The sequence below is a fragment of the Passer domesticus genome, chromosome 1 (genome assembly GCF_036417665.1).
Source record: "Passer domesticus isolate bPasDom1 chromosome 1, bPasDom1.hap1, whole genome shotgun sequence".
Taxonomy (NCBI): domain Eukaryota; kingdom Metazoa; phylum Chordata; class Aves; order Passeriformes; family Passeridae; genus Passer; species Passer domesticus.
In genome coordinates this window covers 142,686,548-142,710,423 of record NC_087474.1, presented here as the reverse complement: position 1 = coordinate 142,710,423, position 23,876 = coordinate 142,686,548, and the positions used below count along the sequence as shown (strand labels likewise).

Below are 23,876 nucleotides of genomic sequence, written 5' to 3'. Positions count from 1 at the left end.
AATGACAACTTATGTTTTAACTCTTTGTGCATGTCAAGTAAATGTCAGCCAAGCATATTTTTCTTTCTCTTTCCAAGAATGGCTAGAGACCTGGATGTGAGCAAGTTACAAATAAAAAATATTTCACAGAATATATATATATCTTTCCTTCAAGGAGAACATAAACATTTTGAACACTAAGTTCCTCATTCATTCATATGAATGAAGCAGAAGACATAATTTTTTATGATGTCTCCTTCCTCCTCAGAAGGCTTTTTTTGCTAGAAGTTCTCATATATGAGATATACATTTTTTTAATAGTTTGCAACTAGGACAGGTGCAGGCTGCTTTTCAAAATACCGTTCCTAATGCAAAGATTTCTAAGATAAATTTCAGATCCATTTTTAAGTTCTAGATACAGATTTCTTCAGGTGTGAAAATATATACTTTTGTCTTCCCTTGTTCTCAAGAGCAGATATATTATCTAATTTGATAAGAAAGCAACCTCCCTCTAAGTCTTGCTATATTGTGCCAGACCAAAGCTAAAGTTTGGCAAATGGTACAAACTGAAAACAACATGGTACCCAGTTGCTAGCAACATACTGTGAACAGATAGTTGTACCGTGTGACTTTTAATTATTGAAGGCACCACTTTAAAGGATTACAATTTTATATATTATCATAGAATCATAGCTCTAGTGGCCCCTTAAATGAATAACAAATTTTACTCTTATAAGACTGATTTCATACTGACTTGACCAGCAGAAGTGCTGACTTGATCAGCAGAAGTGGTATGTAAAGTTACTTTACATAGGTATTATATTAGTGAATAATTAATGCTGGAATTTACTAAACACCAATAATTTCCAATAACTGTCTGTTTTATAACATGCATGCAGCTCTAAGTCTTTTCAGTAACAGGAACTACTTGACACAAATCAAGAGAAAATATATTTAACCCTTCTTTACACAAAATTCAAACAAGCATGTTATTCTTGTGTTAATCTTAATAGCAGTATATAGGGAGGAAAATGTTCTGGTAACACTGAGGATTCATTTTTTCTTTAGTCTTGTCAGAGGTAACCACTTAGAAGGAAAGATACAATTGCACCATTCCCATATAATGCATACCAGACCAGCTCTCATTCATTCAGACTCAAATTCCTCCAAGTAAAAAGATGCAGCTTAAAGGTAGAAATATTACCCCCCAATGTAGAATAATCTCTGCCAGCTCTCTAGGGTTGAAATACAGGAAGATAAAATCATATTGCTGAGGACCTCTAGAGATTTTAAGTTATAGAAATGTTTCTTGCCAAAAGACTGCTTTTCTCTCAGGTTTTATATCATCACTGGCAATGAAAAAGAATCAACCAGCTTTTCCTTCTTCCCACTCATCCTCAGTCCTGTGTATAGGAAGACACTTTGGACCAATTTCCCCTAATTTAACCCTTCATCTTGTGCTTTACTACAAGGCTGTTCTACTGGGAGGCTATTTTTGAAGACTTTCAACTCCCTGTAAATCTTGAGGAACACTAGCAGAATTACACACCTTTTACCTGCCTTTTCTTGGTTAATGTATTTCATGTTGCATTAAAATATATTTCAGAACATGCAACATCCTGCCAGATATGGGAAGAACACAAGAATAATTTGGCTAGCACAGTTTGTTTAGTGGCTCCATCTATCAGGTTGTGAGACATTGTAAGTCACCACAGGTCACTCTTAAACATCCTGTAACAGAAATGCCCAAAATTGCATCATTTTCCTGTAATGCACATTAATGTTGTATTATAATTCACCATGTGCCATAGCTCCTTGGTTGTTCTATGACTCAGAGACCTTGTCTCGTTATTAATAATTTTTAAACCAAAAAACAGATTAATGTGTGCAGTTTCTTTAGCCACAAACACCAGTGCAGATAAAGCACAATCTTTGTTCTAGCAGTGTTTTGCACTCTCCATACAAGCATATAAATGACTACCTTATTTTCTACCTTGTAAAAATGAGGTTCATAAGCAGTAATTTCTCTACTCTGTATTTCTTGCACGAGCTGCTAAATATTATATTTCTAGTAAGGTACTCTTGCATTCTAAAGATAACTTAAATGCATCCTGCTTTCATAAATAATATATTGGTGACTCACTGATGTATCATAAGACACAGTTAAGTAAGAACCATCTGGAAAACAAATCAATATTAGGTATAGGACTGTTTTAACATCTGTTGGTTCCTTTAAAATGAGATTGTGGAGACTTGTTAAACAATTAGCTTCCAACTTCTGCTTACACTTACAATCACATCTACCACATGTTCTTTCTCTCATGAGATTAAGTTAACTTTAATGTGTGCACAGTACTGTGGTTCTGAGCACTGCAAATGCCAGCCATAGGATGGCGCTGTCATTGAGTGCATTTGAATGGTGTAACAAATAGTCTTTGGTGTGAAAGAATGATTGAGCTTTGCATATACTGAAAAACAGCTGAAAGCAGTGTAAAAATTCCACATAAATCAAAATAGAAAATATTCAAGAAGGAGCAAGTGAAGAAACTATAAGATACAATGATTAGGTAAGGCCAGTATTGCTTTAAGAAGCTTTTAAATAACTTTTCCTCTGGCATGGATTTTTTTATTTGATTATTGAAATCCATGTGTGTAGTCATTACCAAGTGGATTAAAATTATGTAAAGACCAGAAAACCTATAATTTCAAGGAGCAATATGTAAAAGGGAGGGTTATAAAGTGACATTACACTGCTTTCCCCATGGGTTTTCCAGTTTTAGCACATACCACTTCCCCCATTTTCAGGTTGACTGTGCAGCTGAAACAGCACCATCAGTGTGTACATTTCCCACCAAAAGGTTCAGGTTCTTTCCTCTCAGCTTTGTATCCACTGAATACACTTTTGTTCTCACACTCCTAAAGCCCATGGTAGGCAGGCAAGGAGAGCCACTCCTTGCTGGTGCTCTGCTTCTGAAAGATAAGAGGGAGACAGCACACAGTCTGGGCTTTCCACAGGGACCAGCTGATTCTGCCTGTAGACTGTCTTCCCTTCTCTCCCACTAACTCACCCAATATCTTAGAAATTAATGTATCTCAGAATGAGGATCAATTTACAGATATTTTCAACTCACTTCACTAAACATACATATGACAGGGAAAAAAATTATTCATTAAGCCTCTGGTGTGAAAATTTGAATTTAGATCAGTCAGCACAAGTGAAAACATTTGAACATATGTGTTATCAGACACACTTGGTTCTGTCCTAGTATCTCATTTTCTGGTTAGAAAAAAGTTTACTGATGTATACTATCTACATGTCAGGTTAAAAATAAAAGTGGGCACAGTCCAGAAGTACACACTTCAGAAATTACCCCCAACAACTCCGCTTTTTCATCTATCATTAACCCTAACAATAGCTCAATGCTAGCAACAATTCTGTCAATCAACAATGTAATTACTCAAGTTATTCCTTACAGTCTGTTCAGAAGCACATAAAGACCTGAGGAGCATGGCTAACAAGACAGTAGTTCCTTAAGTGGTTCAAAAATAATTCAGCATTCATTTCTGAGAAGACAGAGGCACAATCTCCTTCCTGCTGTTGCAGTTTTATTGGTTTGATCCATAATCTTAATATTATCCTAAACTCTGACTTTTCTACACTCTTAAAAATTGCAGAGGTATCTCCTTAAAGATCTTCTTCCCTCAATAGATATAATCCTAACACTATCCCTAAACTTAACCCTAACCTGAGTGGAGAAGGTCACCTGTGGGGTCTCTCCTTTGCCATGCTCCCCATGGGGATCCCCCTGCTGCTGAGAAAGCTGCGCAACCAAAAGCTAGGCCAGAGCCCGCCAATGTTCATCACACAAAGGGTGATGACACCATCCCAATGTCAGAAATTCACCTGGGTGCAGGTCCTCTTCCTCCTCCCCTGCCTGCAGATCAACTTTGCGCTGACCTGGATTTGACAAGCTCCTCCTGATGCTGACAGTGTCTGCCTGCAGAGCAGAGCTCTGCCAGGTGCCTTTGTGTCCCAGAGCAGCTGCTGTGCATGGTGGTGGCTGCCCACACACCTTCTTGCCTCCCCACCAGCCAGGAGACATGGCCCAACCAGCCTTGCAGATTCTTATGGAGAGTAATGCAGCTTGCAGCCAGGCTTACAGGCGCTCTAAGACATCATTAGAGAAACAGGGACAGCTTTTCCCTGCATGCAGAACGCTGTGTGTGCTGCGCTGTGTGAGGAGGGCCTGTGGCCTCAGCCCTGTGGCCTCAGCCCTGCAGTGTCCTCGTGCTGCCCCTGCCCCAGCAGCAGCAGTGGCAGGCAGGCTTGGCCGTGGGGCAGGACAGTGCGGCATCCATGAAATCACAAGTGCACCCTGACTGCTGGGAGGCAATGCCAGCCTGACGGCAAGGGCACATTGGCAGGGCTCTGCCAGTCAGCCAGAGCACGGTGCTGATAATGCCAAGGTCGTGGGTTTGATCTTTGCACAGGCCATTCACTTAAGAGCTGGACTCGATGGTCCTGTGGTCCTTTCCAACCAAGAATAGTCTGTGACTGCATTTGAGTGAAAGTGTGGGCACCCCCATTAAGTTCACAAGCTTTCCTCACCTGCAACTCCCATCATATCCCCTCCTTGTCAGACCTTCCATCCCTGTAACTTGTTTATCTTCCAAAAACACTGGTCGTCAGACACAATGGCCATTGTTTTGGGAGGATCCAACATGTTTAATGCTCATTCTCTGTAGGTTTCTCTAGGAGGGAAACATTTTCTGCACAACTGGCAAGTACATGGGGGCAGGCACTGCACCCCCCCTCAGACACTGTATCCACCACTGATGGTGAGAGAGGTCAGGCCAGTCATGGTTGTTTCAATGGTTCTTTCAGGGACAGGAAAGAGTGAAGAGCACTTTAAAAAAGGAGTTAGATGTTGTCACACTTCAGTGCAAGGGTATCTAAAATTCCTCCTAGAACCTGATATTAGGGATATGCATTTAAAGCCTGCTATTATTATTTAGAATCTGTCATTAGAACCTTGCTGGTTTCTCATATCCCACCATCTCCTAGCCTTCCTGAGTTACTATGAAATCAGACAGCTGGCAGAGCTAGCCTAGAGGCCTGAAAAAGGGACTGTGAAAGGCAGGAGGTGCTGTGAAGATCCTCTTTGTCCATGGCACCAAAGAAAAGCCCTGTAGAATAACTCCACCTGATTTCAAGAGCTCTTGCTTCTGAACAGCACAAAACATCACCAGAGTAGGATAATTTGCAGCTCTGCAAATGGAGGAGATGTTACAGGGCCATTATGCCTCAGCTGCGGCTGGGGGAGGCAAGGGTCCTTGCCAGATCCTGGTGATTAGAAAGGGGACAAAGCAGATGTCCTCAGTGTGAAGCCAGTGACAAGTCACCCTCCTCCCCACGTGGTCCTCCCTTGCAGCTGCCAGCCTGCCAGCCTTGACCACAGTGGGAGCTTTGCACTGCCCAGGACACATGGAGAGAAAAGTGAAACCTCGGGACTGGAAAGGCCAAGACATGAGCGGAGCACAGCCAGGGTTGGACCTGTAAGTACAGCTGCTTTTGAGGGTTGGTATAGGAAGATGTATATACCTATGAAAATGCCTGGTATCCAAATAAGGATAATTTCCACAGGTTTTTATCTTCCTGTGTGTTTATGCATTGTAGTAAATTGGCCATCAGGGTGTGGTTACCTACTCCAAAAGGCCAGTGTGGGCTGACTGATAAAAGAGACATGCAGGGCGTCTGAGCAGTTGCAGTGTGTGCATATGAAAACATGCCACAATTTTTCCTGCTGACCAGGTTCATATGCAACTGTTTATGAGGTAATTTGGGTTGCTTAGCAATGTTGTTTGTACTTCTCAACTACAAATGTTGGGCCAGAACCCTGCAGCAACCCTGAGGAAAGGGACACATCTGAAAACCAAACACCCAGTGTTTGATTTCAGCAAGAGCTATTGCCCAGTCAGTTCATCTGGGCTGCTTTCTTTCCAACTTTGCACAGAAAGGCAGCTAATTGTAAAATGAAAGCAGTATAGATGGTCAGGGAATATGATCTTTGTGGGCAAAAAATACCCCATTGTAATAAAAACCTTATGGCAGACCACACAATCTGGCAGCCTAAAGATTGTTTTAAGAAATGGCTTCTCACTGCTGTAGCATGTGACCAGTAGTGTCAGACTGACTCCATCAACTTTGTATGCAAATCTGCTCAGGTACTGAAAGACTTTCTGCTAACTGAAGTCTTAATTTAAAAGAACTTCTTAGAACAATATTCCTGTGAAACTTTCAGTGAAGGAAATCTCCTTCCCTTGTCTTAATTTCATAATTGACTGTTTTGAATGAAACTTTCCAAATGTCATCTTGAAGTAGCACCTGGCAGGCAACCGTGAGAATGAGAGTCTAACACAGTTATAAGTAATTGGAAGCAGAGTCTTATAATGCAAAGTGCCAGGCAAGTTTAATAACAGCCTGTGTTGCTAACCCTCTGTGAGAGAATGGAATATTTTTATTCACGACATTGGTTTAGCTGAAGTTCTGTGGGTGGCAGATTTTAACATGTGCAGAATAAATATTTCCTGAGAAATATCACTGAAGAAGAAATTAATTTGAATTATTAATTAAGGTGTTAGGCTAGCCAAATTAAATAGATATAATGTTCATATTAATTATTCTGCCATTTCACTGATCTCTTTTATACTTAGCTTTTTAGTAGCACTGCAGATCTACCTCATCCTCTTCCTATTCTGATCTGACAGGAGAAATGGCATGCAAAAGGGTGGCTTTTTGAAAGGCACCTTTCTGCCCTTCTGTAAATGTCAGTAAATTTCCATGTAATGTACGAAATAGTTGTCACTTCAGTTTGGTAGGGGATTAAGGAAAGGATTTTACCTCTTCTGAAGTGTTTAATAAAACCAATAGCAATATATATTTCCAAGTGGATCTTTCTATGCTTATCCAGGTCCTTTTCATACTAGTTGGAAACTAGTCACTGCTTCAACATGTTTGGAGTCAGTCCCTAAACTGTTATTACAATTTATGAAAGTCTGAATTCCATTAATAATTGAGTTATTCTTCAGAAGCAGTTGTAAATATTTTCAGACCATCTTCTGAGAAGAAACTGCACACACACACATACATACAAAAGCCAATTAAAACTGTGGAAATGGTAATGCTCTGCTTCAATTCAGACTCATGGCAAAATCTGCAGAGAAACCATGCTGCAAACCTGCTTTGCACCCATTTCTACACTTATCACTGATAGAAACTCACTACCTATTTCCTTTTTTCTAAATAAGAAGTGCAGGAATGCTGTCTTACATTTATTGTAAGATTGGCTGCTTATCTGATAGCACAGGATTCCTCCTGCTATACTTACACTATCTTTACATGGAAATAAAACCTAGTAGATGAGCAATTTACCTTCATTGTGGGCTGTCTAATTCAGCACAATCCAACACACCAATTTACATTAACAGGTCTTGTTGGCCATATTTTCCCTTCATAATTTCATAGTCTTTTTAAACACCTTCCTGTCTTGGCTCTTATGTCACATCTCCAAATGTTTTCTTGCTGTGTAGGCAGCAGACCTATATTTGGCAAAAAAGGGTTGTGAATCCTGGAGCCAAAACAGGATACAGAAAGGTCCATAAAAACATAGCTGACAGATATGAAGCAAGTCTGCATTTTGGGGGAGAAGATGAAGAGTTTCCAGCAGGAAGACAAAGTTCTGAAAAGAGTTTTCAGTTTTCATCTGCAAAGCAAAATGGTTACAAATCTGTAATATTCATGCTTACTTAATGCCATGGATTAACCTCATAGATAAAGAAGGCTTTTGTGAATATGTACTTTTTTAGGAAGACAGAGAGAACTTTGTTTTGGGGTTTTTGGGGTGGCTCCACAAAGTGGCACTGTGCTCTTGCTGCTGCTGCTGCTGCTGAGCACTCCCTGCCTTGATGCTGCAGGTAGGTGACCAAGAGATGAAGGCTTTCCAAAGGGGAGAGACAGAGCAGCAGTTCCAGGTTCAGTGAGCAGCAGGCTAAAGAGGCACAAGGCACCTCTGTAATCAGCAGCCTGATTACAGAGGTAAGGGCACCACTGCCACATTGGTAGGGTTTGTGGAGGAGAGGTAAAGCTGTGGGAGATCTCAATGACAGCTAGGGGAAGAGAATAGGAAAATGCAGAGGGCAGGACATGGATGAATATTCTGGAGGAGGAAGTCTTGACAAGATGCAGACAGAGGGGGTCAGGAAAGTAAATATTTACATACTTGATTACAATATCATATTATGAGAATGGGAAGGACAGTTTGTCCTACACTGTGGATATGTTTAAAATAATGAAAGATTGGGAACTGGCACTCTGTCTGTTCCTAACAACATACGCTTCAGAGTGCAGCTAGAGCTCTAAGATGGAGCATGTAGGTTTTGAAGCCTAAGTTCAGGTCACTTCAAGAATTATTTTTTCAGGTTCTGCTCCTTTGAAGTAACTTTTCCATTCTGTTCAAGGGTATACACTGAGGAATGTGTTCAAGAGCTAAAATACCAGCAGAAACTGTACATGTATTTGCATCCTGTTCTCTAACTCAACACAGAGCAATGTTGTGCTCTTGTACTGTCCTTGGGGGAAATGGCTGTAGTGCAGAAAGAATTTCTTGTTGAGTCACCACATGGTGAGGTTGTAGTGATGAGGAATTAATTAGTCTATGCACTGCTGACCTGCCTGGTATTTTAATTACAATTTTTCATCTAATCATGGTAAATGAAAGGAAAGCTACTTACATTTACATTTCTAATTCTTCTAAATGTGGGTGATACACCAGTCAGTCATGCTGAGGGATTGACAACAACTACCCTCATGTGAAAATTTGGTGTAGTGAGTGTTGTCATCTTTGTTCCCTTTTTGAGTTGCTAGGCATTATCCTGTGAACTTCTTAATTTCTCCTGTGGCCTGTTCAGGGCTAATACCAACATGCCAATTATATGACAACAAAAACCCCAAACCTTCAGTTTATGCAATAGCAGCCCTTTGGTGGCAGTGCAACAGTTTGTGATGGGACATACAGAAACTCACTGGGGAGCAGTGAGGGGGAAGAGGAGAGACTGCCACGAACAGATGTATTACAGAATTTGTAATGATTCTTATAGCTCTGCATAATATTTATTTTAAAAACACATTTTTTTAAAAAAAAAACGTTAAGTTCTTACAGGATGTTCCCTTACTCCTTTCTGCAGAGTTGCTCAGACACAAAGCAAAAAGCAGCCAAATATTATTGTCCTTCGTGGGGAACTGGGGGAGATGGTGGATTCAGTAATGAAGGATCTTCCCCAGTGCTTCTTATTGTTCAGGCCATGCCTCTTTCAGTCATTAGATATATGTTGAATTTTCAAGTTGGCAGAACTCATATACAGTACCCTCGTATGATAACACAACAGCTTCTTTCACACAGTGACAAGATGGCAATGATAAGACAGATGTGTCTTTGTACACAACTAGTAAGATTTTATTTCACACAAAACAGGGATTCAACACAGCAGTGAATAAGGAGAGAGGCTGCCAGTACTCCTCTTGGCAATGTTTTAATTCTCCGCATAGCCTTTCATGTAGCCTCTTCTGGTGCTCCCCATGATCTCAGTTATTCCTGCAAGACCTGTAAAAACTTTACAAAAAGAAAATTCTTTTTCTAAGGGCTTAGAAAGAGCTATTTAAAATGAGAAATAATACAAATTAAAATGAATGTACTTGATTAAAAGTATATTTTATATATAGTATCTCTTAAATATTTTGTTTAGAAATTAAAAAACCCCAACATAACACACCAGCAAGAAAAGCCTCCACTCTTACTAAAGATTTTATTTAGACTATTTTTGTAATAATTCTTTTCCTCTTTTTCCTAGTCTTGAACTGTCTCATCACAGCTTTAATTAGGGTAACCTTTTATCTGTTTATGGTCTACAGTGACATTTGAAGATTGGCCTTCAGTGAGAGCTTTGGGTGATGTGTACACTGAGGCTTCAGAAACTTCTTCTGGACAAGCTGCCAGCAAACAAATACCCTTCTAAATGTCAATAAGCTAGACATCAATTGTCAGCTTACATCATTTCTAAAAGCCTGCTCTCTCTGTAGATTACATCAAAAGTGGAATGCACACTTTAAAATAGAACTTGATTTTGATCATATATTAAGCATTTTTATCCCTAGGGACTTGGGTAAAGAGGGTTATACTTCAGAGGCTTTAAGTTATTCTTGTACTGTTCCAAAATCAAAATATTTACAGATTAATTTTTAGAATATTGAGCAGAGGTCCTAAAGTGTTGGTTTGTTTTTTTTAATATAAAGTTACATCAAAAAAGGATGTTTACTGAGAGGAAAAATACACAATGGCAGTTTTAAAGAACTGCCATTAGTACTAACACTGGTTTGTGTTATGGGACCATGGATTGGAAAGTAGTTGTGGCTGATGTTGAGTGCATCTAGTGATGAGACCATATGCTTTACAAATCAAAAATACTGGTGTTGAAGAAAACATACTATTTACTTTTGCTGTCATGTAGCCATTTTTTTCTCATCTTGTATTGGTGAAGTAACTTATGTATCAGAACAAGAAAATCACTAATTATTATCAGCAAGGTAAGCTAATTTTATTAGCAGTAAACTAATTTTAATTCTCTTGGTGTTACACTGTTTCTCTCTTTTGGCACATCCAAATTTTTCTGGATTTCAGTAGGTTCCATGGCTAAAGCAGCTTCTAACATAGTCTCCCTCTTCATTGTAGTGATATACTTGATGAAGAAATTACAAAATATTTCCATTTATAAAAATATGAAAATGACTGCTGTACATGATACATATATGTATTAATGAAAAATACCTTAGAATGCAAAGAAAATAGTCCACACAATGATTCTACCTTCCTTTCTTCCTACTTTTCCTGGATAAAGGACACGTATTTTTTCAATTATTGACCATCCAAAAAAATTTAAAACCTCCAACAGGGCCATAATTATGGAACCACAGAATGGTTTGGGTTGGAAGGGACCATTAAAGATCATCTATTCACAACTCACCTGCAGCAGGCCAGGACACCTTCCACTAGACTAGGAGGCACAAAGCCCCATCCAGCCTGCTTTAAACAACATCCTGGGATAGGACATTCACAATGAATGTATCAGATCCAGTTTTCTGGACACAGACTGTAAAATCTTAGTTAGCTGCTTAACCAGCTGCAACTCATATTTACAAACAGCTCCACTTGCTTTTGATGCTGCTACTCTTGTAGAAGCTCCATTGTCTGTGCTTAGACTTTGGGCTGGGCTTTGTCCTCTTAGGGTTTGATGAAGAAAGCAAAGCACAGTGTGATAATCCTGTCATTAGATCCTCCACCAACTCACACCTCTGTGATGAACCACTCCTTTTCCTATTCCCTCTTCATCTCCCCCACCTGTTTTAATCGATATTCATTTCAGAGCTAAAAAAAAATATTTGCCCCAGAGTTATATAAAACATTTATGATTGTATTTCAAAGATTTATACTTGAATCTATAAATCTATGACAGAAGTCCCTCATATATCATCTCTTGATCACAGCACTTTACTTTGGCATGTGTGTGACAGACAAATTGATCAACTCTTCTATCCCAAGCACACCTCTAATATCACCTTTTAGGCTCTCTTTTACTTTGGCCTTTATCACAACTGTAGAGTTGCAGGGAGATATGCTACCTCTCTTTGGTAATACATGATGGGAGATGGAGAGATCTTTTTAGTGTTGATGCCATTTTCAGATCCTGGAAGTCATTCAGTGATTAATTAGAGATATACTATTGATGTAAAGTTACTAACTTGACTTATTACCAACCTTCTCCTTGTTTACAGAGTTTTACCAAGTGTAATGATGTACTTTACCAGTGAGATGTACTGACATAACTCTCTACACTACATATCATCAGAAATACTGTTAATATAATTGTTACCACTAGCAGCCAATCAATGGATGAGCTGAAGACCTTCCTCTTAGTAAGCAAAAAAACCCATAATATAATACATTTGTCTTACTGTTGGTTGCTTTTCTAATGCAGACCTTTTCTCTCTGCCACATCAAATAATCTCTGTTAGTATCTTTTAACTTGAATAAACCAAAGAGAATATGAAAATTGCTCATCTGTGCCTTTGACTGTGTAGTGGTTTACCCCACCTGGGAACTCAGCCCCACCCAGCTGCTTGCTGACTTCCCCCTGGTGGGAGAGAACTGAAAGGACAAAGGTGAGAAAACTCATGGTTTATGTTTATGTTTAATAAGTAAAGCAAAAACTCCATATAAGCAAAGCAAAACAAGGTGTGCATTCACTGCTTCTCATGGGCTGGCACGTATTCAACCATCCCCAGAAAAGCAGGGTTCCATCACATTTAATGGTGTATTGGGAAGAAAAAACAACGTTACTTTGAACATCCTCTCTTCCTTCTTCTCCACATTTATATGCTGAGCATGATGCCATGTGATCTGGCATATCTCTTTGGTCAGATGGGGTCAGCTGTCCCAGCTGGGTTCCCTTCCAAATTCTTGTCCACCCCCCAAACCCCTTGCTGGTGGAGTGCGGTGAGAAGAAGAAAAGATATTGACTCTGTGCAAGCACTGTTCAGCAATAACAAAAAAATCCCTGAATTATCAATACAGTTTCCTGCACAAATCCAAACCACAGGCCCATATCAGCCACTATGAAGAAAATAGACATTATGGCAGCCAAAATCAGCACGTGCTGTGTGAAGAAATGAATGTTACAATGACATGGCTGTGATGCTGTTGCAATTGGATTTGTATTCTTCAGAAATCATTCATCTTTATTAATCTAAAAGTTAAGCAGCAAGTCAGGACCGTGATCGAGCCTTCACTAGTCAGGGGATGGAGGGTGGGTGATTCCTCCCACCTTTCTTAGACATGAGCTCAGAGTGAAATTAAGCACACTCTGGAGGTGCATCCACTCACTCGTATTGGAAACATAGATGTCCAAACAAAGTTAGATAAATCCAATGCAAACACCTTGCTCATGGCTGTTTAACAACCTGAATTGCTTGTGTAAAAGTAAGTGAAACCTTACCATTGATGTTCATGGGACCAAACCCCTATTCAAACAGCAATATAGTTATAATATTGTGTTACTGCCTTGTGCTAACAGTTGTGCTAATGACAATGCTGATATGTGATCACTGAAATTACTCAAGACATAAAATTGGATGACAATTCATTCTGAGGATGGATTTCTTGTTGACCCATAAATCTCTTTTTCTTTGCCCTTCTTTCATTATCACACAGCTCGTGGTTCAGAAAGAAATGTCTTTTCCATTTTAGAATTGCATAGGCTGGATTAGATCACCTCCATTGACAACCATTATGAAACCAGCATAGTTACCTACTGAGTATTGACTGAAAGTTGTACTTGTAAGTGATTCATCTCTTCATGTGTTCCTAAGCACTTATTTAAAAAAATATAGGCCTAAGGCAGATCAAATAGAAAAGGATAGAAGGGATTCAGAGGGATCAAAGTGAGAAAAGGTTACTCCCAAAAGCCTTCTGAAATGGCAGTCTTCAAGTCTTCAGCACTGAACTGAAAGTACTCTACAGTTATTATCTATTTGCAAACAGAGCTTGGAGCACGCCAACAGGGAAATGGTCTTTCCTCTGTAGGGATCATTCTACATTCCAAACAAAACATTGTTTCTTAAATTATACTTGTCTTATGAATTAGGAACTTTCAGCTCTCTTTCTGTATTCCATTTGTATTTGTATAACTTACCCTAAGTGTTGCTATGGTGTGCAATGGGATGGCACAGTGATTGGGGATTGGAGTGATATTGTTCTTGCAGCTGAGCTTACTCAAAATGTTCTAACACTCAAGGTATTTTGAGCATGCATAAAGTTTCATTTAGACTTGACATATTGTTTATGATATCTCCTTGTGTGTTGTGCATTCACTGTCTATCATTATGAATTATGGGCTCAGGATGACACAATCTTTTGAAACAGCTTGGTTCAGAAACAGAATTACTTTTTGTTGATCATCCCCTCCTAAAAATCACTTTTTTTTTTAGTTTCTGGATATATTCTTACTAATATGTTCTATATTCATTAAAGATTTTTGCAAGTCAGTAAGCATTCCTTTACTGTACACACACTCTTAATTATATAATTTGTTCAGAATTTTTAACATCTCTTCTTTTGGCTTATTCTGAATCTTCTGCTATTCTTACCCGTTCCTCATGAAACTCGGACATTTTGTCCTGCAGCATTCAATTTAATTTTTTTTTCATTTATATGTTAACTGACATTCAGGCTGTCACAATTTTACTGCACCTCACATCACCTTAAGAGTCAAGGCTTAAGTTGGAACCTGAGTTGAAACTTCCTCAAACTACATATTCTCTCATTTAACTATGTTAAATTTCATTAATGCCCAATCACATATATCTACTAGTGATAAGTTCAGCTACAATTTTATCACTTTCAGAGACAGCATTTGAGCCTCTGTTCCCCGTAGCCCAAGAGAACTGGCTGTACTAAGGAGGACCATCTTCTCTTTTACCTATTCAACCTGCACTATTTTGTATAGAAAATTACTTATGACACCAGAGGCAGGACAGAAGATAGGGATAAGAGAGAGAAAGTGAGAGGTTGTATCTTATTAGTTAAGACCTCTTTTTGAGGGTGTAAATATTGGTCATGGGTTGTAGTAAATACACATAAGAGAAAAATCTGCAAATCTGAGACTGTTACCTACTTTAGTGTCCTAAATATTTGGCTTACTGTACTCACCCAGGGTGTGATTTCAGGTCCATGATCTGAATCACACAGATCTGAGCACATGTTTTCTTAACCTTTGAAAACATTTCCTTGTTGGTACCACTTCACTAGATTAAGGCTCAGCAGACATTAGGATCTATGTTCTGTGATACTTTGTTCCATTACCACTGCAGTGATGACAAATATTTTCAACTTTGGCCATTAGCCTTAGGGAATTTTTATATTAAAGATAGTCAGTAAACTATGAATCTGAACCTGATAGCTATGTCTGTCCTGAGTGTGTTTATTTTTCCCTTTCTTTTGAATAAAGCTTAGCACTTGAAAAGGGTACATTAGTTATGATATTTTGGGATCAAAGGCCTTATTCAGCCATCTCCAGTGAAACAAAATATTAATTGAAGGAGCCCTCTAGCAAAACAATAGTAATATATCTTTCAAATCTGCAGAGGGGGTGGCTACATTTGTATTCAAATATTTGATAGGAATGTTGACTTTTCCCTCTCTTCTCACATTCATGATCAAAGAGTCCATAAAGCTTCAGCTTTGATTAGCCTCTGTCTTTCTAGGCAGTACCATATGCATTGGCAAACCCTTGCCTGGATTTGTAATATTTTTGAAGCTGAACAATTCACTGACTGATTAATGCTGGGGACTGCTCATAGCACACTAATAAAAGAAGACTCCCCAGCTGCCAGAAATATCAAATTTTGACAAGATCTAAGGCAAATATGAGCCATATCTCCTACCCTGCAAAAGGGCTTAATTACCCTCTCACCACTCTCCCAGTGGCAGTCTCTGGACATTTTGTCACTATTGTAGCATGAGTTGTGGTTTACAGCTACTACTGAACACAGCTGGTGGGATTCAGTCTGCAGCTGTCTGGGATGCTGCAGGCTTTCCAAGATATCTACATGGGGCTGGCAGAAATTGCACTGGAGCTGGTACAACAGACCACTACTCTGCAGAAGACATAAAAGGCAGACAGGAAAGATACCTGTGGCACCTCAAATGACAATGCACACTTTTGCCTGGACAACCGAATCATACCCAGTAAGCCAAGGCAGGAACACTGCAGGAATTCACAAATCTTCAAAGTGTGCTGACTCATTTTTTCCCATCCTGTTTTAAGGGTATGTTCTGATTTAATAACCTCATTTCAGCATGTTTTAAATCATGTATAAAGTGATAAATCCAACTCACTAGAGGCATGGATATTTTTTCTATCATTATACTGTTCAATGCAGTTAGTTTCCCTACTTGTTTCAATCAGTCACCAAGTCCCATCTCCCTCCCTATAATTTCCAAAATAAATATTTTAAAGTATTTATGAGACATTTATCTTTAATTATTCCACTCTTCATCTTTGCAGGGTCTTGACTGCCTTGATCTGGAAATCCTCTGTTTCTTGTAGCTGGAATAAAATGTGTAAGCATATTTGCCTACACAACTTCCCTTATTACAGATTTTGGTTAAAGGATACAGTTATGTGCTTATCATGTAAAGAGATAGGACTAGAAATACTCACAGTGCTGAAATTGAAATACTTGAAGGTTTTTTTTTCTTTCATTTTTTTTTAGTTCATGTAAACAGTACAAAATGTCAACAACAGCAATTATTTGGGTAGGCCTGGCAAGTACCCCAGACAAGGTATAAGTGGAGTACAAAAATGGATTTAATATCTTTCCACAGTTACTCCCAGCTCTGTTTTCTTCAGTTCAAATAAATGACATAAACCAATGTGGAAAGCTTCACATTAGTCAAATAATATCTTTGCTTTACAGTAATTGCAAATATTTACAATCTTTAGAGGAAAGAATAACAGCACTTTTAATAACTACTGATCATCATTTAGGATCTAGAAAAATGTTTGGATTGAAACCCTGACTTAAAAGAGATCAAGATATCACCTACAGTTCTTTCATGTTTATTTATGCATTTGGACCTCAAGAGGAGTCAACTAATCCTTCAAAGTTATTTTAAAAATTCAGGCTGGTAGTATTTGAGTATATCTGGCCCGCTTCACATCCAAATTTAATTTTGTTCTTCTGTCTTTAGATAGTTATTGTCATCTTTCTTTATCTGTTTTGGTTTGAAATGTTCATTAGTCATAGTACCTCTTTAACAAAAACAGGTCAGCTGGCTTGATGATTAATGCCTCTCATCTTCAATAAAAGCACTAAGAATACTAAAATCCTCATCAGACTAATTAGTAAGAATGCCCTTGAGCCAGCCACAAGTCTTAGTGAGGATCTGTCATGAGTTCACAGAACTATGTCTGATTTTTTAGTTCTTTTAAGCAATATTTGGACATTCAATGGAGATCACAGGCACAGAAATCACTGGCTTGGGAGTATCAGTATTTTTTCCCATATAGTTAATTTCAATGCACTGGGTTCATTACAGTTTTCATTAATGAAAATTGCTCATATGCAGCTGATTATATGGCACAGTGGCACAGTAACAAACTGGCCAAGGAAGAAAAATAGAAAAATATAAAATACTTTACTTAACAAATTGAACAGAAAGGCAATGAAGCGAAGATCATAATCACCTTCCAAAGATCTCTATTTTGCCATATATGGAAAAATAAATAAAGACACAGTCGTCAATTTATTTTTGGTTTTGCCTTAAGAAGGACTATATTGTGCTTTAATAACTTTTCTGAAGTTTGAGTCAATCCTTTCTTTTATTTACTTTAGTTTTGCTGTCATTATCACTGAAGTACTATTATTCCTATTTCAAAATGACATCATTTACCAATGAGTCATAGTTCCATATAGCCTTTCATTGTTAACATAGAATAAAAACAATTAAAGATTTGCTTGAAGACAGAGCAAGCAATCCATATTTGTCAGTGTCAGCTTACGTCCCCAGGTCACTTTGAGGCTTGATTCATCACTATTTAAGTCAGTATAACCATTTCAGGAAATGGTAATGAGCACAACTCTGCACTAAACAGTTCTAGATTTTGTTGTCATGAGCTGTCTATTTAAGTTTTAAATATTTTTCCGCAATTAGAATTTTTTTTCCAGAACTGAGATACTGGCATTTCTGAGAAGTAGCACAGGATTCATTCTTGAAAAGTGCATTCTTATTCTACTGTTGATTAACAACATTCCACAAAGCAAAATCCAGTGAGATTTTTTTTTACTCTTCAATATTTGAGGTGTTGCTGTTAAGCTTCAGGATCAGCACTAAGACATGTCTTCTACCCTGGAACCTACACTTCTCAAAACATAAAATCCAAATTTTCACACATCATATTATTTATAGCTATGGAAATTATTCTGTGTGCCCGACATGCTTTATGATTTCCCAGTTGCTCACTGTGGGACGGAATCATAGAACAGTTTGGGTTGGAAGGGGCTTTAAAGATCATCCACTTCCAAAACCCTGCCATGGGCAGAGACACCTTCCCCTAGACCAGGTTGTTCAGAGCCCCATCCAGCCTGGTCTTGAACCCTTCCAGGGCTCAGGCATTCATAACTCCTCTGGGCAACTTTTTCCTGTACCTCATCATACTTACAGTAAAGAATGTCTTAATATCCAGTTTAACCTACCCTCATTTAGTTTAAAGCCATTACCTCTCGTCCTTTCACTACAAACCCTTGGAAAAAGTGCCTCTGCAGCTCTCTTGAGGCCCTCTATAGGTACTAGAAAGTGCTCTAAGATCTCCACAGTGTCTTCTCCAGGGTGAACAATAGGACATTGTTTTTACTGCAAGTGAACCATTTAACTATATTTGCCTTACTCTACTCAGAAAGCTCAAACCTTCTTCCTTTCTCACTGTTAGGGCCCAGCCCACCCCTGGAGCTTCAGGGCTGAAATTTCAGTTCCTGAAATCTAGATAGGTAGATAGAATTTTATTAGAAGCTTTGTCTATGAAACAAACCTCCTAGATTCTCCTACATGAACTGCATAGTTTTTACTTGTTGTTTGTGACTTGCCTGTTTCCAGTATCAGCAGAAATATTGACAGTAACCCAAGAGCTCCAAGACACGTAAAACTCCAAGAAAACAGTTTTCCTGCCCTCCTTGCCGCCCTTCCCCTCACAGCTATAAGACTGAATAGCAGCTGCAGATTGTGCCAGGCATTCCTGACACCCTCACAGAAATAAATACTTTTTCTGGCTTTGCATTCGATACACTTCCTACAAAAAACTATGAAAAGTGATTTTGGCAGTGTCAGTGGGGTAACTTCATAGCAAAATTATTTCATCATTAGTTGCCAATTCCAAACAGAGATGTATTTGAATAAGAAAGCAAGAATGATAGCTCCATCCTTTGACTTGCTGGGCAGCAGATCCTTTAAGATGCTGCTCTACTCTCAGGACCTCAATTTTACTTTTCCTTTCTAGAACTGTTTACTGATATTTCTGGCATATTACCTTGCCAGTAATGTTTCAGTTATATAGATAAGTTTGTATGTGTTCAGATATGTTGTCAGGGTGATTTTTCTCCTAAAATTGTTTATTTGGTGGATTTTTATTTTCAGTTTTTGTTCTAAATCACTAGTAGATTGTAGAGGATGTAGAGGATGAATATCACAAATCGTTAACAAATTTCCCTCAATGCTTTTGCTTTATTATTTCTCTTGCGAAGTCCTGGTCTAGCAGACAAATTAGGCAAACCATCCTTTCTAATTAGTCCTTTAATCCTAAACATGACCCCTGATTTTACATGAGAACTACATATTAGTGTTATATATTTTCTAATTTTTCTTTTCTCAGTTGAAGTTAATTTCTTAGTCGCAAATGTTTGCAGCATATTCAGAATATCATTAATCTCTTAAGAACAGTATTTGTTATATTTCCACAATGCAGTGTAAATAAAACATCCTATATGGTAAAAAAAAAAATCCACAATCACCAAGTTATCTGAGAACCTTTGTAACCTATTCCTTGCACAGAAGGAATCCAGTGCTTAGGATAAATTAAGGGGGTTGCTGATAACATTCAGGAAGTATGCATGAGAAGTTACAAACCCAGCTCTCTAGTCTACTGCCTAACAGATTTCTAATACCAAATGAATACTTTAATACTTAGGTGAATGTAAACTGAGCAAACAATATGCATCACCCATCTTCCTTGTTTTATGGGGAAGATACTGGCAGTCTCATTCTAATGCCAGTCACAGCTTCATTCTCTCCAAACATATAATTTTCATCTTCTGCATTTTAATTCTGAAGGTGTTTTGCTTTATTCAACATTTTAAGACATTTTTGTATTGCTTAAAGAGAAACCAGAAACTGGGATTTTACTTGGATTTTTGGACGAGGCACTTTTAAAAAAAATATTATTTTGTTTTAGAGACCCGAATTTAAAAAATCAACGTCCATTTTATTGATAAGCAGTTGAAAGAAGACAAATAGGTAATCAAAGGGGAATAATCAGTGTGGTTCCCACCTAATTTGAGCTGTGTTGATTTTCTAAGGGACTAATGTGTTAATTGCTATGTTTCTTACCTCATAGATGCTTCCTAGTCAACTAGAATATAGCTAAAAATACCCAGATCCATTGGACTTACTGAGTTTCCCACATAAAGCAGACCTTGGTCCTACAAGGCTTCCTGATTTCTGACACCCTTAGAAGTGCAGTCAATCAGCACCACATGAGCTAAGTAGGACCTGAGAGCATCCGGCGCTGGCCCGATAACCCAGCTGTACAATCTCCTCTTGACCCCAAAATAATTTTTTGGAAGCATGAAAAGATTAGGGCAAAGAATTAAAAAATTAGTAAGTGCTGAGACACATTTTCACAAATACTCCACTCATGGAACAGAAACGATATGGGAAGAAAACTTAATCTTCTTGCTTCATGATAGGAAAGAAGAAGCTTATGAGGGGATACAAACTTCTGTTCCTCTCCACTAAGTGAAGAGACAAAGTTTTCATTTGCCCTTTCTCTGCTCTTGAGTGGTTCTGCAGACTTTCACTCCTTTGGTTGAAGGATCAGACTTTTCTGCTTACAATTTCTCTGATAATGTGATGTAAAATGAAGAATTTTGTCTTGTTTCCTCCAGAGTAGTGGAGAGAAATGAATGGTTAAGAAATGAATAAGAAGGTTTTAATTCACACTTTTATTTTAAAAACTCTGGCCTTAAGTCCTGTATATTTTTCCATTAAAATAGCTAAACAGATAATCATTATGTGTTTTCTGCATAAAACAACTGTACTTACAAAAATCTGTGTGAAAATGAACTTTTTTCTTTTTTTTTCCTTTTGCCCATCTTGAACTTTGTTTTTGCTGTTTCATTAGGGTGTTATTCCTTGTGACTAGCAGAATTTTCCAATTACTTATGGTATTGTCTTCTAGTAGCTATTTGAACATTCAGTCATATTACCTTCAGTGGGAGCTATACAAATCCTGATGCATTCTTTACGGTTTGGAACCATTATAGTCAAATCTTGATGAACATTTTCTGTCAACAATAATCCAGTTAAGAAAATACAAAAGTAAGCATTAATTGTCTACATAAACACGGACAGTAAGCTATGCCTAAAAAGGAAATTTATGGTACAATCTGATACTGGAAAATTCCCCTGAATTTCCATTTCCTTGTTTTCAAATATATGGGGACTAATTCTACTCTTGTCACTAGCTGATGCCATGGACCTGGGAAGGGCTGGGAATTTTGTAATTCTCTGAATGCCAGCTGTTCTGACATTTCCATCTGGTAGAACAATGCACATTTCTGAATACATGGATTTGCACTCTTCTCTGGTAATTCCATTCTTAGATTATTTTTGTCTAATCTTTGCCAAGATTTACACTTAACAGAGTATAATTAAGCATTTATACACATGAAAAATAAACTACAGCCATCACTTGCCCTTTTAACATTTGTAGCACATTATGGCATGGTGTCTGCTATATTCACCAAATATGTAAGCAATCTGTTTGTGACAGAGCACTGTAGATGAGATTGATGAGGATTAGGGAAGGAAGTTGTCATTTTTGTCTGTTCCAGACTTTGCATACCCATCCTAAATGCAGAATATATTGATTGAAAGATTCATTTCATTTTCTATTATAGCAGCTCTCCCCTTTTTCCTAAAGGACAGCCAATAAACATGACCAATACCCTCCAGATATTTACAGGCTTCCAATTTTCTAATGGCTCGTTATACATTCCCCACATAGTGTGTTTGCTATGGGATGGCTAAGAAGTAAGACATAGCATTACATCAGCCACTTAGAAAATCCTGTTACAATTCCATGCCAGTAAGGATATTCCTAAATCCCCAGTAAGAATATCACTATTTGCTCCCTGAGTTTCAGCACTCACCTCTCAAGGTGCTGTGTGCCTTCATCCTGCTTGAGTGGGAGACATGTAGTCCACTAGGGTAAAATTTAGACACATCACTGCACTGAAGGGAAACCTTGTAAATTTAGGTCTGCACATTGAACTGACATTGTTCAATGGAAGGTGTCCTAAACCCACAAATGTTAATCCTATTATTCCATCAATATTACACAGGATCTCTTCAGCTGAAGTCTAAAACCCTTTTACCAAATAGGATTCTATGACCTATTTAAAAATTCCTAGATTTAAAAATCTAGGAAATATTTTCCATGTTTACCTAATGCAGATCTTTTTGTAAATGTCTACTGGTCACTTCTCACTTTACAATGGCAGAATCCAGAAGTGTTAAAAGAAATGGAGCTACTGAGTCATTCTGGATATTCAAAATATAATTTGCATGCTTTCCCCCACTGATTCAAAGAAAAATTTCTGAAGAAATACTCAAGGTATTTATCTCTGGCATCACAAAGCAACAAGTAATGGGTGCTTATGAAGCCCCAGGTGATGGGATGCATAGCCCAGTGGCCACTGCATCTGGAGCTGACAATGCAGTACATTTGTCTCTGATCTTTAAACCATTTAGCACTTGCTTCCCTGGAGTGATTACTTCAGAACTGAAGATGATTCAGTGTTCCTTTTGATAAATGGTTCTTGAAAGCTCAAGACAGGCTCTGTCTGGAAGAATTCACAGCCATCTGCTGGGAAGTTAATGTATTCATCTCACACATACAAATGGCTTTGTAGATGATGTTTCACTGCTTTGCACTAATATGACTTTATTGGCATTGAAAACAACATGCACCACTGCAAAAATGGATTTATAATCTGACCCATGGATTCCATTTAATGACACAAACCCCTCAACTGCAGCAGCAGGAAAATGTGGAAAGAAGGAATTGTCATGTCTTCTTTTCCTTCTAATTTCTCCTTTACTAAAATGTGCATTTGTCTCACATTGAAGAAGAAACCTAAAACACTATGTTTCACTCTTTTTTTGGCTTCTGCCCTCTCCTCTCCCCACTCCCCCCCAATTTAATCCAAATCCTTTGGTTATTCCTAACTTCATACATCATGTTGTAACTGAATATGAATAGTTTTGAAATAGGTTAGGAAATCCCTCATATATTTTCATACTGGCATTGGGATAAATGTTTCTGAGGGATATGTATTACTTTTGATTTGCATGATGGTGATGAATATAGTTTTCTTCAAGCTACAGAGATTGTACTATTTCACCAGTGTCATCTGTCAATGAGACTTGCCTTCTATGCTCAAGAAAACGTATGGAGAAAGCTGAGGCTCACACCTGCAAGACATTCTGCTGGGTATTTCCACCTTGAGAAAAATCTCATGCGATGGATTTCTTCCTGTAAATTAACCTTTTTTAAGTCACAGGAAAGAGCCTATTGACCTCAAAGGGTGCAACTTTGGATTTAAAACTGACTTAGAATTCAAATCTGTTGCTTCCAGCCTTCACTTAGTAATAGTCATATGAATTATAAAGTCAAAATTTTCAAAGCCAGTAAAGCAGAAATTATGCACTCCTATTCTGATGCCTCATCATATCAGAGCCTTGGTTTACAGCCACAGCAATTCCACTGAACTCAGGGAACACACCTTGGCTGTGGGATGACACAGGTGTAACTGGAAATAACTCTAAGTGAGACAATGCCTTTAACAATTGTAAACCAATTAACTTACAGCACAGCCAGGGACATATGTTTGAGCTTGTGAATCCATAAACATCAATGGGCAAAATAACTCTTTTTGCTTCAAGGAAATTAATTTA

The 23,876-nt window shown here is 38.2% G+C and overlaps 1 long non-coding RNA gene across 3 annotated transcripts in view; it reads left to right on the top strand.

Annotated features, from left to right (window-relative positions):
• The first annotated feature begins 4,435 nt into the window (after positions 1-4,435).
• LOC135283502 (uncharacterized) overlaps positions 4,436-23,876 on the top strand; it is a 59,192-nt gene continuing 39,751 nt past the window's right edge. For 2 of the 3 annotated variants that reach the window (XR_010349245.1, XR_010349244.1), the window contains exon 1: positions 4,436-5,535. This is a non-coding gene — a long non-coding RNA (uncharacterized LOC135283502). The remainder of the gene's footprint in view (positions 5,536-23,876) is intronic. The other variant, XR_010349246.1, reaches the window with a different exon arrangement.